The sequence below is a fragment of the Euprymna scolopes genome, chromosome 7 (assembly GCF_053919585.1).
Source record: "Euprymna scolopes isolate OS-2025 chromosome 7, ASM5391958v1, whole genome shotgun sequence".
Lineage (NCBI taxonomy): Eukaryota > Metazoa > Mollusca > Cephalopoda > Sepiida > Sepiolidae > Euprymna > Euprymna scolopes.
Window position 1 is genome coordinate 95,256,487 of NC_136488.1, and position 18,148 is coordinate 95,274,634.

Here is an 18,148-nt window from a genome sequence, read left to right on the forward strand (position 1 = left end):
ACAAAGTCTAAAAGTTCTAGTCAAAAGTACATATATTCCAGGCTATGTGTAGGGAAGAAGTTAGGGCCAGTCTTCCAGTTATAGTTGGACAACTGAAAGTCTGTTCATTTTTGGTGACTCTAAAAGACAGATAGTCTGTTGGTGTCAGATCAGACTTATGCTTTGATTTGGTTAAGCAAATATATAATTTTGCAAGTTGAACACAAGAAAACGAGCATTATTGGAACCTCTAAGGAAAAATAAACCTTGTTAATTGCTTTTAAATTATAGTAGAACCCCAGGATATGGCATTAAAATTTAGTAACAAAATACAGTACAGTGTATAATACACATGTATATAATCAAATAACATTATAAATAACATCGTAAGGTGGAGCAAATACCGTAACCAGGGGCCAGAAAAACATTGTATTGCGCATCGTAACCTGAAAAAACGTATCCTAGGGCCACCGTATCTCGGGGTTCTACTGTAGCGTTGTGGTTTTATTTGATGGAGAAGTTCTTTGTTGCATCAAACTTTGAATGAGCAAAACATGAGCATGAGCAAAACGATCACAGCTTATGCAATGAACACACACACACATGCATAGTAGCAAGAAAAGGTAACATCTACTGAATCATCATATACATCACCATTCTCAAATCATGCCCTAAATTAAGTTTCAATTCCTGCATTTAATGATTATCTCAGAACTTATAAAAAGCTTACAATATATTTTCTAAAAGTACAACCCAAATAATCAATGTGCAAAACAAATTTAAATGTAAGCAATTTAGGAAAGAAAACGAAAAAACAATCTTTTTGAAAATAATTTGCTTTCAAATTATTTTATTGCTGACAGAATTATTAATTATAAAATGCAATAAAAATTAAGATAATTATTTTAGATATTTTATCAATGTTTACATTCAATAAAATTAAGGATGACAATATAAAAAAGAACAATTCGATTTCTTAGAGTATATAATAGCATCTAATGTCTACGGCGAGTCTAATTGGTATGAAATGAAAGTTACACTTCAAAATTTTTAAGATGAGAGTTGATAATTTGTATTATTTGAACATGTGACAACAGATAAAGTGCTAAATAGTAATCAATTCTAAGTAACAGTCTTCTGAAGGTTGAAGGTTCAAACTTCAGTACGAGTGATACTAAAAAGGTTTCTACTCCATGGAATGAGAACAATCTACCTCCACAAATAAAATAAAAAAGTTCAGTTTGAAATTAATTTCCAAGTGCAACAAGAAATATGAAGGTTGTCCAAATGTGAGAATAACATCCAAAATCGGGAACAGTAGTCCAAATCAGCTAAATAATACAAGAAATCAAAACTTGAAATTTATCATACAATTTCAAATAAAGATTATTGTAAACTAATAGCAGAATAATTGCTTACACTTATATTTACCCCATATTAAAATATTGCCAGAAAAAATAATATAGTTGTGTTAAGATCAGAGTTATCTTTCTCACTGGCAGAGTTATGCCCCTTGCTAAAAAAAATAAAAAAAGCTTTGACCCTTAAACACATGACTCTTTGTGAAAATAAATTTTGTGGCAAACAAAAGTATAGGGATCTCTAGTAACAATATGTGATCAAGAATTCAAACCTGATTTCTCCCTCATTTGCTGGCTACAAACAACATCAGTTTCAGGACACTTCTCCTGAAAAAAATGATGCCATGAAAAAATGTAAATCTTATATGTTTATGGGAAAAATGTATTTCTATATGTAACGTTATGTCTTACTTGTCCCATTTGTCTTTCTCATAGACAAACTGAAATGTCTTTGTCCAGTATAGGTTTTTAAACTTACTTTCTACACATGTATGTAGTTAACATAATATGCTGAATTTTAACAACATCCTGCATGCTGAGAGAATTAATAATTTAAATTAAATTGCTTATCAAAACGTTGCTAAATCTTGATGAAATAGAATATCAAATATATATTCAGTTGCTTTTAAGAGTAGATGTCCACCTCTACATCCAGAGTAACTTGCATAACAATCATGTCAGAACCATAATGTTATATAGAGGCAAATGCTAGCCCTCCTGATCGCAACACAATAACTGATCCATAACGTGAAATCTGACCAAACCTAACATATTAAGTTGGACAATTTGCAAAAAATCACTACATTTACCCAGCATAGAGGTTGGCTTAAGGACGAACTGGTTATGTTGGTACAGTCACATGAAGCATTTCTCCACCTCAAAAAACCATTGCAAAATTGCAAAAGCATGTCTGGAATCACAAGCCAAGGAAAACTTGGAAGTGATTGGACACAACTGGTCCACTGAAGCATGAGGACTTAAAACTGAGCCTGTAAAATATCAAAAAGGACCCATAGATAAGAGAAAAGTGAGGTTAAATGAAGACAGAGTGAGAAAGAGCTAAAAACAGTGTAATATTTGGTTTTTATTTCTTTGAATTTGCATCATCGGTCTGGAATCCCCATCTTACTCAGAACACTGATTGCCTGGAAACTGTTCAAAGAGCTGAAATCAAACGAATTCCATCAGTCATTTGCCATACTCTGAACATCTTGTTTCATTGAGGCTGGATTCATTCAAACTATGTCTAGCTAAGCACATTATAAAAAGAAAAATTTTTTTAAAAAGTAACATACCAGTCATGTCACAAAACGAATAAAAAAAACAAACATACCAGTCACGTCACGGAACGGAACGAATAAAAGAAATACGCTAGCCACGTCACCGAACAAATAAAAGAAACACGCCAGTCACGTCACCGAATGAATAAAAGAAACACGCCAGCTACGTCACCGAACGAATAAAAGAAACACGCCAGCCACGTCACCGAACGAATAAAAGAAACACGCCAGCCACGTCACCGAACGAATAAAAGAAACACGCCAGCCACGTCACCGAACGAATAAAAGAAACACGCCAGCCACGTCACCGAACGAATAAAAGAAACACGCCAGCCACGTCACCGAACGAATAAAAGAAACACGCCAGCCACGTCACCGAACGAATAAAAGAAACACGCCAGCCACGTCACCGAACGAATAAAAGAAACACGCCAGTCACATCACAGAACGAATAAAAGAAACACGCCAGTGACGTCACAAAACAAATAAAAGAAACGCGCCAGTCACGTCACAGAACAAATAAAAGAAACACGCCAGTCACGTCACAGAACAAAGAAACACGCTGGTCACGTCACAAAACAAATAAAAGAAACGCGCCAGTCACGTCACAGAACAAATAAAAGAAACGCGCCAGTCACGTCACAGAACAAAGAAACACGCCGGTCACGTCACAGAACAAATAAAAAGAAACGCGCCAGTCACGTTATGAAAAAAATAAAAGAAACACGCTAATCATGTCAGGTGTAAATAAAAGAAACACACAAGTCACGTCACTGAATAAATAAAAGAAACACGCCAGTCACCTCAAAAAAAGGTGAAAGCTGCCAGTTACGTCATGTAACAAATAAAAGAAACATGCTAGTCACAACATGGAACGAAAAGAAACATGCTTGCCACAACGTGCCAATAAAAGCATAAAAGCAATATATTTGTCATAGCATACTGAAAAATGGTAATATATCTGTCACAGCATGCTAGAAGCTAAAATTTAAAAGTGCTTATGCTTTCCAGAGGAAGCAGATTTTTAATGAGTCTATTTTAATATAGACATGTTAAATATAACAACATTAATTAGAAGAACATAGTTTCCGGCAATACTAGGCTGATTACCATAAATAGATTAAAACAATTTGGGACACATTTAAAATTTCACTCCACTTAAAAAAAAAAAAAGAAAAAAGAAAATGACATTTTATAAAAATAAAAATGAAGCATCTATATACCCTCTAGCAAAATCAAAAATATTAAAACATGACACAAAACAAAATTCTCATCTTTCCAACGTTTAAAACAAACATTTTAAAGTGTAATAACCACTTAGTAATCACTTTTTCTTTTCTTTTTTTTTTTTTAAAGAATATACAAGTATATCAGATCGAGCAAACATTATTTAATATATTTATTTTTTCTTAGCCAGGAGCAAAGTGTAGTATTTGTGATACTACACTTTATCTTTCTGTCCTCATTCAGTAAAATAATAATCCTTCTAGACTGAAACAATTCTTAGTTTTGTTCCAATCCAAACTGTCCCTTTTCGGAGAGCTAGATTTTACTCCACTAATTTTGTATCTAAGCCTGTCCTCGTGGGGAGGCAAGTAAATAGGAAATATTCTTTAGATGCGTCCATTCAATTTGTGCATTTAGCAATGAAAATATTTCAAACTAAAATGTGGAAAACCTTATCCTCAAGTGACGTTTGGAATCTTGATAAGCAGTAATCCCCCAACTTAAAAAAAAAAAATTAAAAAAAATACCGACAGCGAGATAAATCCACTCAGAGGTGCAAGGATGCATCTAAAAATTCAATATTGTTCATATTTATTTATCAACATTGTAGACAACAATTTAAATTTAATATAAAGAATGCAGTTGTGTTGTAAAAAAAGAAAAAGAAAAGAAAAAGGTTAATTACATCTAATATATAAAGTAAAGTCAGTTTTTTATCATCTATATTTTCTTGCAATAACCAATTTTCTGCTTTTCAGATTTTCTTGTCGGTTTGATTTAATTCCTTTCAGAAAATAGTTTGTTCAGATCGTAACTATTCTTAAATGGCCACCATCAGCCTAGCATTCACAGCCAACATGAATTGGTACATATACATAGACGTGTAAACATGTGCTGGGCTACATGTTTTAGTGATGAATTCAAATGGTGGATGGTGCAGGTGATAGATGCTTCGTCAGAGGAAGAAGTGGGTGATGGCACAGAGAAGGAAACCATGTTGAGACCAACCTATGTGATAAAGCCCTTTGGAAACTGTCTAACAGTTATCTTCTGTGTATCTCTTAAGTAGTCAACTTCTGGGTGGTTGAATTGTGACCACTGACAAAGGCAAGCATCTAAGATTTCACATGAGGGGTGAAGGTATTGGAGAAGATGTGAAGGAGAGGCAGTCAAACCTTTCAGAGGGAAGACAGGAGGTTGAGTTTAGGTGGCTTTTATTTAAAGGGAAAATTCCTTTAATACAGCACTGACTGAATCAACAACTTTGGACCAGTACAAGTGGGATGATCATGGTCTGTGTAATGAACACACAAGTGCATGTTCATAAAAGATATTGCCAAGGCTGCTGCAAGGAAGTGGACTCCATCTATCTTGATAGAAAATGTCTCACACCTGCTAGCATCCTATGTTCCTACAAAACCAAACAAGTATTTTTGTCACATCTGGGCGGGTATATCAACCACTAGTCTCTTCCTCTTAGAGACTAGTTTTTGAACCCTGTCTAATAGGCCAACACTCCAGTCACTGTTTCATCACCCAATATTGCATCTCTATTTGTATTACAAATAATTCAATTGAATGTGCTCCAATGAACTTGTTGCTCTGCCCCCCACAATGTAAATATACCCAGCCAATCCAACAGCTAAATACCACCCCCTTCACAGTAGAGATTCCCAGATGCTGAAAGGTTTTCTACTCTAATAGCTTCTTTCCTTATACTGTTAAACTTTGGAATTTCCTCCTTGCTCCCTATTTTCATGAGTGTACTAACCTACAGAACTTTAAATGTCATGTGAATAAACATCTCACTGCATAACTTGCCACTTAGGATGCTCCTATGGATAGGAGCTCCATACGTCTCGATAGCAATGTGACTTGTTTAGGTTGAAAACAATTTGTCAATTACATCAATAAAAAATAAATTGGAAAAAAAAAAATCAACATAGTTGGAAAAAGAAAAACAAAACAAATTGTAAGTAAATATAGCAATGCTGGATAGACACAGCAAGTTAATTATATACATATATAATCCAAAGTTATGCCCCTTGCTAAAAAATTAGACTCCACCTTCTTCGTGCAAAAGGATAACCCCAAATCTAGTGTTGAATAACCTGTGAGATATTACATATTACGAGTTTTTTTGTTTTTTTTTTACATAAACGTCACCACTTATCAAGGCCGATAGGCCACTCAAGGATAAGGGTTAAAGAGTGTAGAGTAGTCAAAAGGACAATATAGTAATCGATAGTAATCGAAGTTCAGTAAATTTGTTAACTTAAATGGAACGGCTCATCAGAAATTTGTTCACGTTGGACTTGAAGACAACCATATTACAAGAAAGCTGGAAAGCAGGAAAACGGAAGACAATTCCACAGGCGTGCAGTTCTAAGAAAGAAGCTTTGATCATGGAATCTATGTTTAGGTTTAGGTACAGATAAAGAGTGGGGAAAATTATTGATGTTTTCAGCTAGTCTAGTGTTTCTTGTGAAAGTTTGGCGAGGGGGGACCATAGATTGAAGCTCAGTTGAACACTTTCCATGAAAATAACGATAAAGCAGAGACAAACTCGCAACATCTCTTCTGTGAGACAGAGGTTGCAGCGAAGAGAAAAGGACATCGCCCACCAGGCCACGAAGTCTATTTTGAACTCTATCAAGGCAGGACAAGTCTTTTTTAGCAGCTCCTGCCCATATGTGGCAATAGTACTCTATCTTTGGATGTATCTGGCTCTTATATAGATAGAGAATTGCATCAGCAGTGAGATATCTACTGGATCGATAGAAGGATCCGACCATTTTTCCAGCGGCCTTGGCAACAGATTTGATGTACGTATTCCATTTTAGATCAGGAGTAAAGGTCAAGCCCAGAAGCTTGTCAAAACTTGAGGCCTCCCCAAGACGAGAGCCATTCATTTTAATTAATGCCAGATGGGTATCAGAACGTTGATGATGTAAAGATAGAAGCTTGGTTTTAGATGCATTAAAAGTAACCAGCCACTCCTTTCTCCATTGTACAACGTGATCAAGATCAGAGGAGAGAGAATCGGAGAGAACTTGGTCGTTTACTGTCTTAGATGTGCTACCATAGATGGTAGTGTCATCAACAAAATGTCTACGAATGATGTAAGGATGTGATTTGGAAGATCATTAATGTAGATCAGGAAAAGAGTTGGGCCCAGGATCGACCCCTGAGGGACTCCAGCATTTATACTGTGAGCTTCTGATTTTTGCCCATCAACTACTACTCTTATGAACCTATCAAAGAGAAATGATTTAATAATCGAGAAGACATTTCCAGCAATACCATAGCTGGAGATCTTGTGAAGTAAACCTTTATGCCATACCCTATCAAAGGCCTTTGATATGTCAAGAGCAATTGCTCTAGAAAGGTTGCCTCTGTCGAGAGATTCTCTAATCCTATGAGACATAACATTTGCTGTAGATCTAGCAGAACAGAAACCATATTGTGTGTCACTAAGAAGGTTATTTTTGCTGAGATGGTTGATTTATCTACATACTAGTGTTTTAGGAGTTTGTTCATACACAAATGTAATGTCATTTGTTGATAAAAATAAATAATAAACTAGCCAGAGTACACATTACTAAGGCAGTGGTTTTATGATATGAATACCTTAGTTTGAATCTCACATACTGTATATGAGTCAATCTTGTGTATAAGTTGATGTGCATTTTAAGACCAAAAATTGTGCCATTTTAGGTATTATCTGTGTATAAGTCGACTGTAGATTCTAGACAAGTTAAACGGTCAGTTTCGTGGCTCTTTCTTGCACAGATAATTTCCATTTTGGTGTATTTTTGTAAGACATATTATAAATTTTTTCTCAGCATCCGTGAGCGATAACACGTGCATTTACACAAGTGTAGTCTATTCGATTTTCATATAGAACCAACCTGCTGCAAAGTTACATGTCACGAACGCAAATGTTGCTAATCAGACATTCTGATCAATGACATGCTGTAGATTCTAGTTGCAATTACTGTTTTTATATCACGTAGCATAATAACGTAAATGCATACATTGCACAAGCCGTAACATACCGTAATAATGTGTTAAGTGCCATTAAATGGTTTCATTAAATAGTTGTCATTAAATTATTAAAACTTGTTGAACTTAGGGGAGAACGACATATCGTAAACACTACATTTCCTAAACTACTAAAAAATCTGTCATATCATCACCAAATATATCATATCAAACTTAGGCCTATAGCTACGTCAGGAGAGTGAACATTGCAAGAGCTATTCCAATTATTATTAAGCCCCCACCATCCCGTCACTGAAAAACTATGCATGTGCTTACATGCTACAAACACACTGCAGAGGGGTTCGGAAGGAGTGCGGATATTTACTAGGATTACCGATATATACAAAGTGCACAAATAAAATGGCGTTTTCTATCTTATGATCAAGCGCCAAGTCACTCTTTAACAACAATTCCCAAAACATTACCTATGTATAAGTCAACCCCCCAAAAAATAACCTTAAAATTGTCTCCCAGAAATTCGACTTATACACAAGTATATACGGTAAGTGGAAAAATTATGTTTTATAAATTTAAAGAAATTAACATATAAAATTACATAAACAAGTGACTATTTTTTTTTTAAATATAATCCAAAAAAGATATAAAGGTTATTCAGCATTAATTCTAAACAAATTATTTTTGCTTAAAAGCAATTTCTAATGTCTTTACCAATAAAACAATACATAAATACATTCATCATAGATACTTACTCTCTTATGCAAATGCTAGGAGGCATTTTTCTATGAAAATATTTTTCTTCATCTAAATCATTAAGCAGTAGAGAAGCTAGATAAAGATGTAAATTGACATACCCAGGTATTGTACTAACACTGCTCCAACTATAAACTAATTAGGTATTAGTCTTTTTGAAAAGTAGGATAATATGCAATGAGTTATTAAGTACCAGGGTTAACTAAATCAGTGCTATGGTTATTTGACGGAGTGACAACCAGTTTGAACTTGGGTCAGTTGGACACCCTTGAGAAGGTAAGGTTTTATTGGCCGATAAAATTAAACCAAGTGACAGTGAATTTTCCAATTAGGTATTTTAACCCCAGAGGTTACTGGACATAACCAGCCAATCGGGGAATTGGAATTTACAATTGGACTGGTGTCCTTATCATATTGTTTTGGGCAATTCTTCAAGTGCATTAACACTTAAACTAGAATGAAGAGTTGAGTAGCCCAAATATTATAGCTATGGCAAAATAGAAAGACCAACATAATCTATATAATAATGTTAAAGCATTTTATGTTTGTATGTATGTTATTAACTTTCACACACATTTAAAAAAAATGAGATCGTCTGAGTAACAAAGATAATGATTGATGATTAATCTGATGTTGCAAAGATAAACAATTCCAATATTACCTATTTTAAAATAAATTGTTCCAGAATCAAATTGTTATACCATCAAGTTAAACAGTTCAATTTTGAATAAATATATTTTAAAAACATTCATTTTTATTAATTTTAAGAAAATAATATTTATCAATTTAAAAAGAATTAAATTGCTACACTTTAAAATAAAGAGACATATTCATTTGATTTTTTTTTTTTTTTTAATATTCAGTTGACAATGACAATTATTTTTACAAAAGAAAGACATTTGCCAATTATGAAAGTGTAACCACTACTCAAAAAATACTGAAAGAAAATACTTAAATATAATAAAATTAACAGAAAAAAAAGCTAAAATAAAAAAGAAACAACGACCTACCGTAACAATTTCTGTTATATTTTTTGTAATAATTTTTTTTTCTGGGAAAAACAAAACAAGTTGCATTTTTTTTTTTTTTTTTACCATTTTTTTCTTTTTTTTTTTGGTCCAACAAAACTGAACAAAATTAAACAGATAAGCAATTTTTTTTTATGTTTTTGTATATTTTGTTCACAAAAGTTTTAAATTAAGCAATTGTTTTTAGTGTTTTTGCATTTACTGTAATATTTTTTCTTTTTGGATCCAACAAAATTGCAAAAAAGTAAACAGATAACCATTTAAAAAAAACAAAAAACTTTTGATAAACAAATCTTTTTTTTTCTTTTTTTGTTGTTGTTTTTTTTTCCAGTAGGGTAGAGCTGGACAATTGTTTTTTTTTTTTGGGACAGGATATTCCCTTAGGCTAAGATAGACTTTTCTATGATTGCATTAGATGATGTCAAAGTAGAGTGAGAAGCAACAGTGGATATGAAAGAAACTTCACCAACCAGGTAACTTTCCAAAATATGGTTTAGAATGGAGACAAAACGGTCATGACCAAATTTCTGTCTCCACATAAACTCCAAAAGATAACTGTCAAGAAGCTCCAGGCTGGTCCCCCATTCTTTTTTATTCTGTTGTTTGTTTTCCTTCCACATCTGCTCCACATGATTAGTGGTCGCCTTGGTGTCAGTGAAGACTATGGTTGATAGTTAAATGGTGAAACCCTTCTCCTCCCACTCTACTATATGCTTTCCAGCAGTCCCTGGCAAAATATACTGTTTTAGAATAAGAAGGAGGGTTTTAATGTTCCTATTTGGGACCGTGACGAGGAAATCCTTTTGCGCGGGGTCATAACCATCGAAGACCCAGAGTGTCTTGAGTAGTCAGGTGATGTGTTTCTAACGATTAAATATAGACTCATCTATTCCTACGGTATACCACGAGCCACTAATCTGATGTCTGAGGAAATAATCCTGGCATATGTCACGTATAAAATTCTTCCAGTCTGCTTTGGTATACGCAGACCCTACCCCACATTCTTGCATAAGATTTTTTTTGAGTTGTCATATCGTAGGCCCACAGGTAAATGGCCCTTATTACAGTTGTGATTTGAAGCTTTGCTTGCTGAAAAAACGTGCTTGTCCTTATGGAAGTCCACTGTGGGCATTGCATGCATGTGCAGCTCCACCCACATCCATCCTTGACCAAGCTTCTTTTGGTGATGATGCACTTCTCGCTACAAAAAGTGTATTTTTTTTTTGTTGAAGCAATTAACTTCTCTTGGCAGTAGGATATAACTTGTTCCAGAGCCATGAACAATTTTTCCAAGCTTGAGATATTCATTTTTGTAGACAGTTGTCAAAAAAGGGCTGTTTAAGGTGTGTGTGTTGCTTCGTGAATTTTTTAATTTTTTTTTTTCCAATTTTTTTTGCCAAAAGTTTCTCTGCTACTTTGCAACACGTTGATTGGCTGATCACCGTTTTACGTCAGATTACAATCAAACCAGAGTGCATGACGTCATGTTGCGAGCAAAGCCGATCAGATGTCGAATTACGTCTGGTTCAAATTGTGCACATATACGATTTTTTTCATAATAGTATTGATCCTGGCAGATATTTATTATTTCAAAAGGGATATTATTAATATTAAATTATACACATTGATGTAGAAAGTAGTGTGGAATTTCCATGGAGTCCTATTAGTTGTAAATAAGCTGTATGATTAAGTTATTAAATAATGAAAGTATTTCAAACACCCATATATTTTTACTTAAACCTGCACTTTAATTTCAGTTTGGTTCTTGCCCAGAATTTCCATATATTAAAAAACAAAAATAAAGAAAAATCTGTATGATGTATGTACCCATGACAAAACGAAAATATATTCCAAAAATCATGTAAATTGATCAAGTAGTTTTATTTTTAAATAAGAAAATCAATTTTACAAGTGTCCGAGAAGTGACTATCTAGTTCACCATTTTAAAAAATATCTGAAGAAACAAAAGGAAAATAACTCAACAATACTTCATATTTATTAGATTTATGTTGTAATACCTACGAATTCCCATTAATTGTTTAAAAAAGATTTTCTTCATAAAAAATAATACTTGAATTTATATGATTTTTGGAATACAATATTTTTGTTTTGCCATGGGTACATCATACAAACTTTTCTTTATTTTAATTTAATTTGTTATTAAAACTTTAATTTTTATTTATAATCGTTAATTTATCATATCAATCACTGTTAGTTCAGTTCCATGAGACCATGCTGAACCCCCTCCCCACCGCCCCTAACTCAGACCTAGGTATGAAATATGAACATCTGGAGTTTCTCAATCATGAAACCCTCTCACTCCTCATACTAACAAGACAAATGAATGCTGAACATTAAGTTTTAAAAACTGCAAGAGTGTGACAGGTATAACACCCAACTACCTGAGGAGGTTCCATCCTCAGAGTGTTACTTCAAAAGATTTCCTTCTTTTTGACAAGTTTCCAGTCTAGCAAACAATTTTTTTAATTGGCACATTAACCTATTTTATGTTATTTAATGCTATACCCAGTCATTTAAATATACATATTTTTTTGAATATGATCAAATATTTATTCATGAAGTTTGCTTTTATTAGTTATTCAGGATGAAAGTTATGTGTATAGTGCTGGTCACAGTTTTATGTTATTCGCAGAGCAGATTCTATTTAATCTTTAGATGGAACCCTGACAGTTACTACTACTCCAGGCTAGAGTGAACCTGGAAACAGTGATAACTAAAGAGTGGCTCCAATTGCCCCCAAAATTCCCAAATTAAAGCTTCTCCCCTAGATATAGATTAGTATTATCCCCATCAAGCTATTTAATCCATAGTTTGAGCAAGGCCCAATAAGAAGAGATGGACTCAGGTCTTTGCTGAGGGTATTAGTGGAAGTAACTTCCTTTTATTTTTTTTTACATGGGGGTCACCACTTATCAAGGCCCGAAGGCCACTCAGGGATAAGGGTTATTGCATGTACAGTAATCAATGAGATAGTATTGTAGTAATCATTACTATTGGGGGTTTTGATAGAGTGTCTTACTTAAGGGGGTGGTTTGTCAGGAGTTTGTTTATGTTGGACTTGAAGACGTCCAAGTTGTAGTCAGGTGGGAAACAGGCAAGCGGCAGAGAGTTCCACTGGCGTGCAGTTTTAAGAAAGAAGCTTTGCTCATGGAATCTACGTTTGGATTTAGGCACAGATAAAGAGTGGGGAAAATTATTGGCAGTAGTTTCAGCCAGACGGGTGTTTCTCGTGAAAGATTGGCGAGGGGGGACGAGGGATTGGAGCTCAGACGAGCACCTGCCATGGAAATAGCGATAAAACAAAGACAGTCTTCTGTGGGAGAGAGGTTGCAGCGAAGAGAAAACCACAAAGTCTATTTTGTACTCTGTCAAGGCAGGATAGGCTGTTTTTAGCAGCTCCTGCCAAGATGTGGCAGCAGTACTCCATCCTTGGACGTACTTGGCTTTTATAAAGATAGAGAATTGCATCAGTAGTAAGATATCTTCTGGAGCGGTAGAAGGATCCCACCATTTTCCCAGCATCCCCGGCAACAGATTTGATGTACGTGTTCCATTTTAGATCAGGAGTAAAGGTCAAACCCAGAAGCTTGTCAAAACATGGAGCCTCTCCAAGACGAGAGCCATCCATTTCAATTGATGCCAGATGGGGATCAGAGCGTTGATGAGGTAAAGATAGAAGCTTGGTTTTGGATGCATGAAAAGTAACCAGCCACGTTCTAGAAGTGTAAGCCATTTTGAGTTTCAGATGGTTCGCTGTTACACACAAGTCCTGGGAGGTGACTTGTTTATAGTAGACAGTTCCACAGAACAAAATATTCTTACCGTGTCGAAACCCGGGGAAGAACATGTGAAATTGCTCCAGAAAAGGTTTAATATTTATGAAGCAATTCTGGTTCCTGATTGGTTGGTAGCAGAACGTGAATTAATTTGATTCGCCAGTTCTTAGCAGCATCGTTTATAAATAGAATCTTCCGACTGTGTGAGATCATACCCCATTAAACCAAAATATTGCAACATCCTCCCTATTTTTTATAATGGGGAAGTCCCTTGTGTTTGTTCTGCTCAAAAATAAATATATATTTTTATATTTACTTAGACATAACAAAAATTAGAAATCATTTGGATCTTAGAATTTTAGCATTTAAAAAGACGCCATTTTTAATTGTGTTCAAACGTCAAAAAGGAAAATTACAAAGATTTTTTTTTTTTTTTCTAAGCAAAAGTATTAGTAGGTTAAAGTGTTAATACAAATAAAATGGATACAGTTTAACGTCTTGTCCAGGACTAATTTTTTTTTTCTTTTTTTATTTTGATATATAGAAATCTATATACTCTGAGCATTACCCCTAGGGGTTTCCGCTGATATTCATGCAAAAAAGTAAGAGCCTTCTCATAAGTGGAACTTCGCTGGTCTGTATTTTTAATATATAGAAATCTATATACATACAGGGCAGTGAAAAAAAAAAATTATTCAGTCGAATTCACCAACAAGTTTTGAAAAAAATGTAGCTTTATCCGTGTCGCCGGTTTCGTAAATACATCAGCGATATTTTGTTCTGATGATATATAATTCAAAATAATGGATTCCTTTTTTACCTCGTTTTTTATGAAATGGTATTTTATGTCTATATGCTTAGATCTTTGGTTGATTATCGTGTTCTGTGCTAAGACTATACTGGCTTGATTATCACAATTAATTACTACGGGGCTTGTAATCAATTCTGGCTCTAAAATAGTTTTCAGGATATTTTTAAGGTAGAGTGCTTCCTGGGTCGTGTGTATGAGCGCGATAAATTCTGCTTCACACGTAGAGAGAGATACAATCTGTTGCTTTTTAGATTTCCATGAAATAATAGGCCCATTTTCTGAGAGTCTGAAACAATATCCAGATACACTCTTGCGATCCTCGTCGTTTGCCCAGTCTGAATCCGAAAAACCTAATTTTAGGGGATTTCTTGATTTTCTAAATACTAACTTCTGTTCTTTGGTTCCTTTTAAATAACATAGGACTTGTTTAACTCTGTTTTAAATCCTTCATTGTCGGTCGTGATAATTTTTGTGACAGTTTTGTTACTGTATAGCATATGTCGGGCCTGGTTGCAGTCATTAAATATATAAGACTACCTATAATTTCGCGATATTGTGTGTCATTTATTATTTCAGATTCTGTGTGTATATTTTTATTAATATCATTTTCGACCAGTGTAGAGCGTTTCTTGCACTCTCCCATTCCAAATTTTAATAGTATTTTGTCGATGTATCTCGATTGAGTGATCGTAACAAGTCCTTTGCTTTGAGTAAATTCTATCCCCAGAAACCAGGATATTTTGCCAAGATCGGTCATTTTGAATCTTTTACTTAATTTGTTCTTAACATCAGTTAACATTATGTCACAATTTGATGCGATTAAAATATCATCGACCCACAAAACCATAATCAGTAGTTTATCGTCTTTGTGTTGGGTATATAAACAGGTGTCTACAGCGCATTGTCTAAATTGTTGTTTAATAATATAATCATGGAATACTGTGTTCCAACACTGAGCACTCTGCTTTAGACCATATAATGACTTGTTAAGTCGCCACACGCTATTTTTATTTTTCATTATAAATCCCTCTGGAGGGGTAATATAAATTTCACAGTCTATTGGGGTATTCAAATAAGCATTTTTTACGTCCATTTGATGGATGCTTAGGTCATATTGTGATGCGACTTGCAGTAAAACTCTGATTGTCGTTAGGTTTGTGGTCGGCGAAAACGTAGAAAAGTATTCTTTACCGTAAATCTGAGAGCACCCCTTAGCAACAAATTTTGCTTTGTACTGTTCTACGCCTGATGCTGTACTCTTTTTTGTAAAGACCCATCTGGTAGAAATAACATGTTTATCTCTTGGGAGAGGCACTACCGTATAGGTATCATTTTCGGTTAAAGCATCTATTTCTTTTTTCATGGCAATTTTCCATTCATCACAATGTTCTGAATTAATTGCTTCGTTGAAGCTTTTTGGCGCATTTACCATTGAACAGCAATAGTCGATTTGGTAATCCTTTATATTGTCGACCACAAAAAAATCGGGTCGTCTTCTATTTCTTTTGGGATATCTTTCGACTTATCATCATCATCATCATGGACACTCTCGTCTCCGTCATTTTTATTTTTTCGTTTGTTCTAATTATTTGAGGTAATATAATTCCATCCTCTTCATATGACGGGTTTTCGTCTTTACAATTAAACGTGTCTGTGAATTTTACACACCGGATTCTTTTTATTTTATTTTTTTTGGGAAAAAATATTAAATTGGCTGGACTGTTTTTATCGTATCCAAGAAATATACCTCTGTCAGCTTTAATATTCAATTTACTCTTTTTCTCTATATATGCGAAGCAAGTTGAACCAAATATATGCATTCTGCTTAAATTTTTTTTTTTTTTTTTTTACCGCAGAAAGATTCATATGGAGTTTTAGATAGTGTTTTGTTAAAACACCTGTTGCGTATATAGGCTGCCGCCATAAGTGCATACGTCCAGAGGTTTTTAGAGAGTTTTGATTCAATGAGTAGGCATCTTGCCATTTCAAAAAGTGTCCTGTTTTGATGTGGCGATCTAGGTGCTGATGTTTCATGCCTGATATGATGGTTAATTAGTAAAAGTTCAAAGTCTTTATTGGTAGATTCCGTATCGTTGTCAGAGCGAATACACTTGATTTCACCGTAGGGGGCCATGTCGGCTAGATATTTCTTAGTTGCTAGCAGGGTATCAGATTTGTTCTTTAAAAAGTAAACCATTATTAAACCTGAATGGTCATCTACGAAATTCAACACATATCTATAATGTATGTTCAACACATATCTATAATTGGTTCTACGGGACCGTTCAAGTCACAATGCACCATTAATAGGATTTTTTCTTTTTCTTTTTTTTTGCCTTTTTGTCTGGTATCTTGTTTTGATAGTTTGTCATTTTCCCTTGCGTACAGACGTCGCAGTTGAAGGTTTTTGATTTTTGTATTTGCATTCCATCAACTACAGTCAGCAACTTCTTTGATATCAGGAATATTGCAGTGTCCAAGAATTTTATGCCATATCTGTAGATCATGGCAGGCGGTTTTTTATGGGACTACGCTATTTAAATAATATAGTCTTCCATTTTCTTTAATGTCGAATTCAGTTCCATTCGGGTATACCAGTTTTGATTTATTGGGGCTAAAGTTTATATTTGCACCTTGTTTTGTGGCAGCTTGTACAGAAAATATATTTTGTTTAAATTTTGGGATTAGAAGAGCATTTTCTACTTTATTGTTCTTTAGCGAGATTTTCGCATTGCCTCTTTTCAAAACGATATGATTGACTTGACTCCCGTCAGTTAGTTCTACAAAATGATTTTGTGGCTTATAGTTGGGATCAAAATTGATAAAATCAGATTCCTTTGTAATCACATGTGCCGTGGCCCCACAATCGACAAGAAAATTATTATTGTTTATTGAAGCATCAAATGTACACGAAAATAAAAATGTATGTTCGCTAACAGAGCTCTCTACATTTTTAATGTAGTCGCCATTTTGAGTCCTGTATCTACATTGGAAACTCTTGTGATTAGGTCAGTTCAGTGTATAAAGAAATAATTTTGGGTTTTCCTTTCGATAAATAATGCTCTCTCAATATGTTTAATGCTTTGCAGCCGTCGTCCAGGGCTTCTCTCATTACCAGTGATAGACTTTGGTCATCTAAACACTGTATTAATTCCGCAAAGACAGTTGCGTTCTTTTCAATGAAGTCGGGGTCGTTTCTGTTTTCAGGTTGTATTTGTAGTACTTTGTGTAACTTTTGGATTCGTAGATATCCCAGAAATTTAACTTGCCACAATTCGAATTTTGATTCGGATCCATCGAAATAAAGACGCACGCTGGGCGCATAACCTCTAAAAGTGTAAGCCATTTTGAGTTTCAGATGATTCGCTGTTACACACAAGTCCTGGGAGGTGACTTGTTTGTAGTAGACAGTTCCACAGAACAAAATATTCTTACCGTGTCGAAACCCGGGAAAGAACATGTGAAATTTTTCCAGAAAAGGTTTAATATTTATGAAGCAATTCTGGTTCCTGATTGGTTGGTAGCAGAACGTGAATTAATTTGATTCGCCAGTTCTTAGCAGCATCGTTTATAAATAGAATCTTCCGACTATGTGGGATCATACCCCATTAAACCAAAATATTGCAACATTGTACCACGTGCTCAAGATCAGAGGAGAGAGAATTAGAGAGAACTTTGTCATTTACGCCCTTTTATGTGTTGCGATAGATGGTCGTGTCATCAGCATAGATGTCAATGAATGATTTAAGTATGTGTTTTGGGAGATCATTGATGTAGATCAGGAAGAGAGTTGGACCCAGGATGGACCCCTGAAGGACTCCAACATTAATACTGTGGGCCTCTAATTTCTGCCCATCAACCACTACTCTTATGAACCTATCGAAGAGAAATGATTTAATGATTGAGAAAA

The 18,148-nt window shown here is 34.6% G+C and overlaps 1 protein-coding gene across 2 annotated transcripts in view; it reads right to left on the reverse strand.

Moving 5' to 3' along the window:
* Positions 1–18,148, reverse strand: part of LOC145279848 (WD repeat-containing protein 48-like) — a 270,993-nt gene that overhangs the window by 227,377 nt on the left and 25,468 nt on the right. The gene's annotated exons all lie outside the window — the stretch shown is intronic.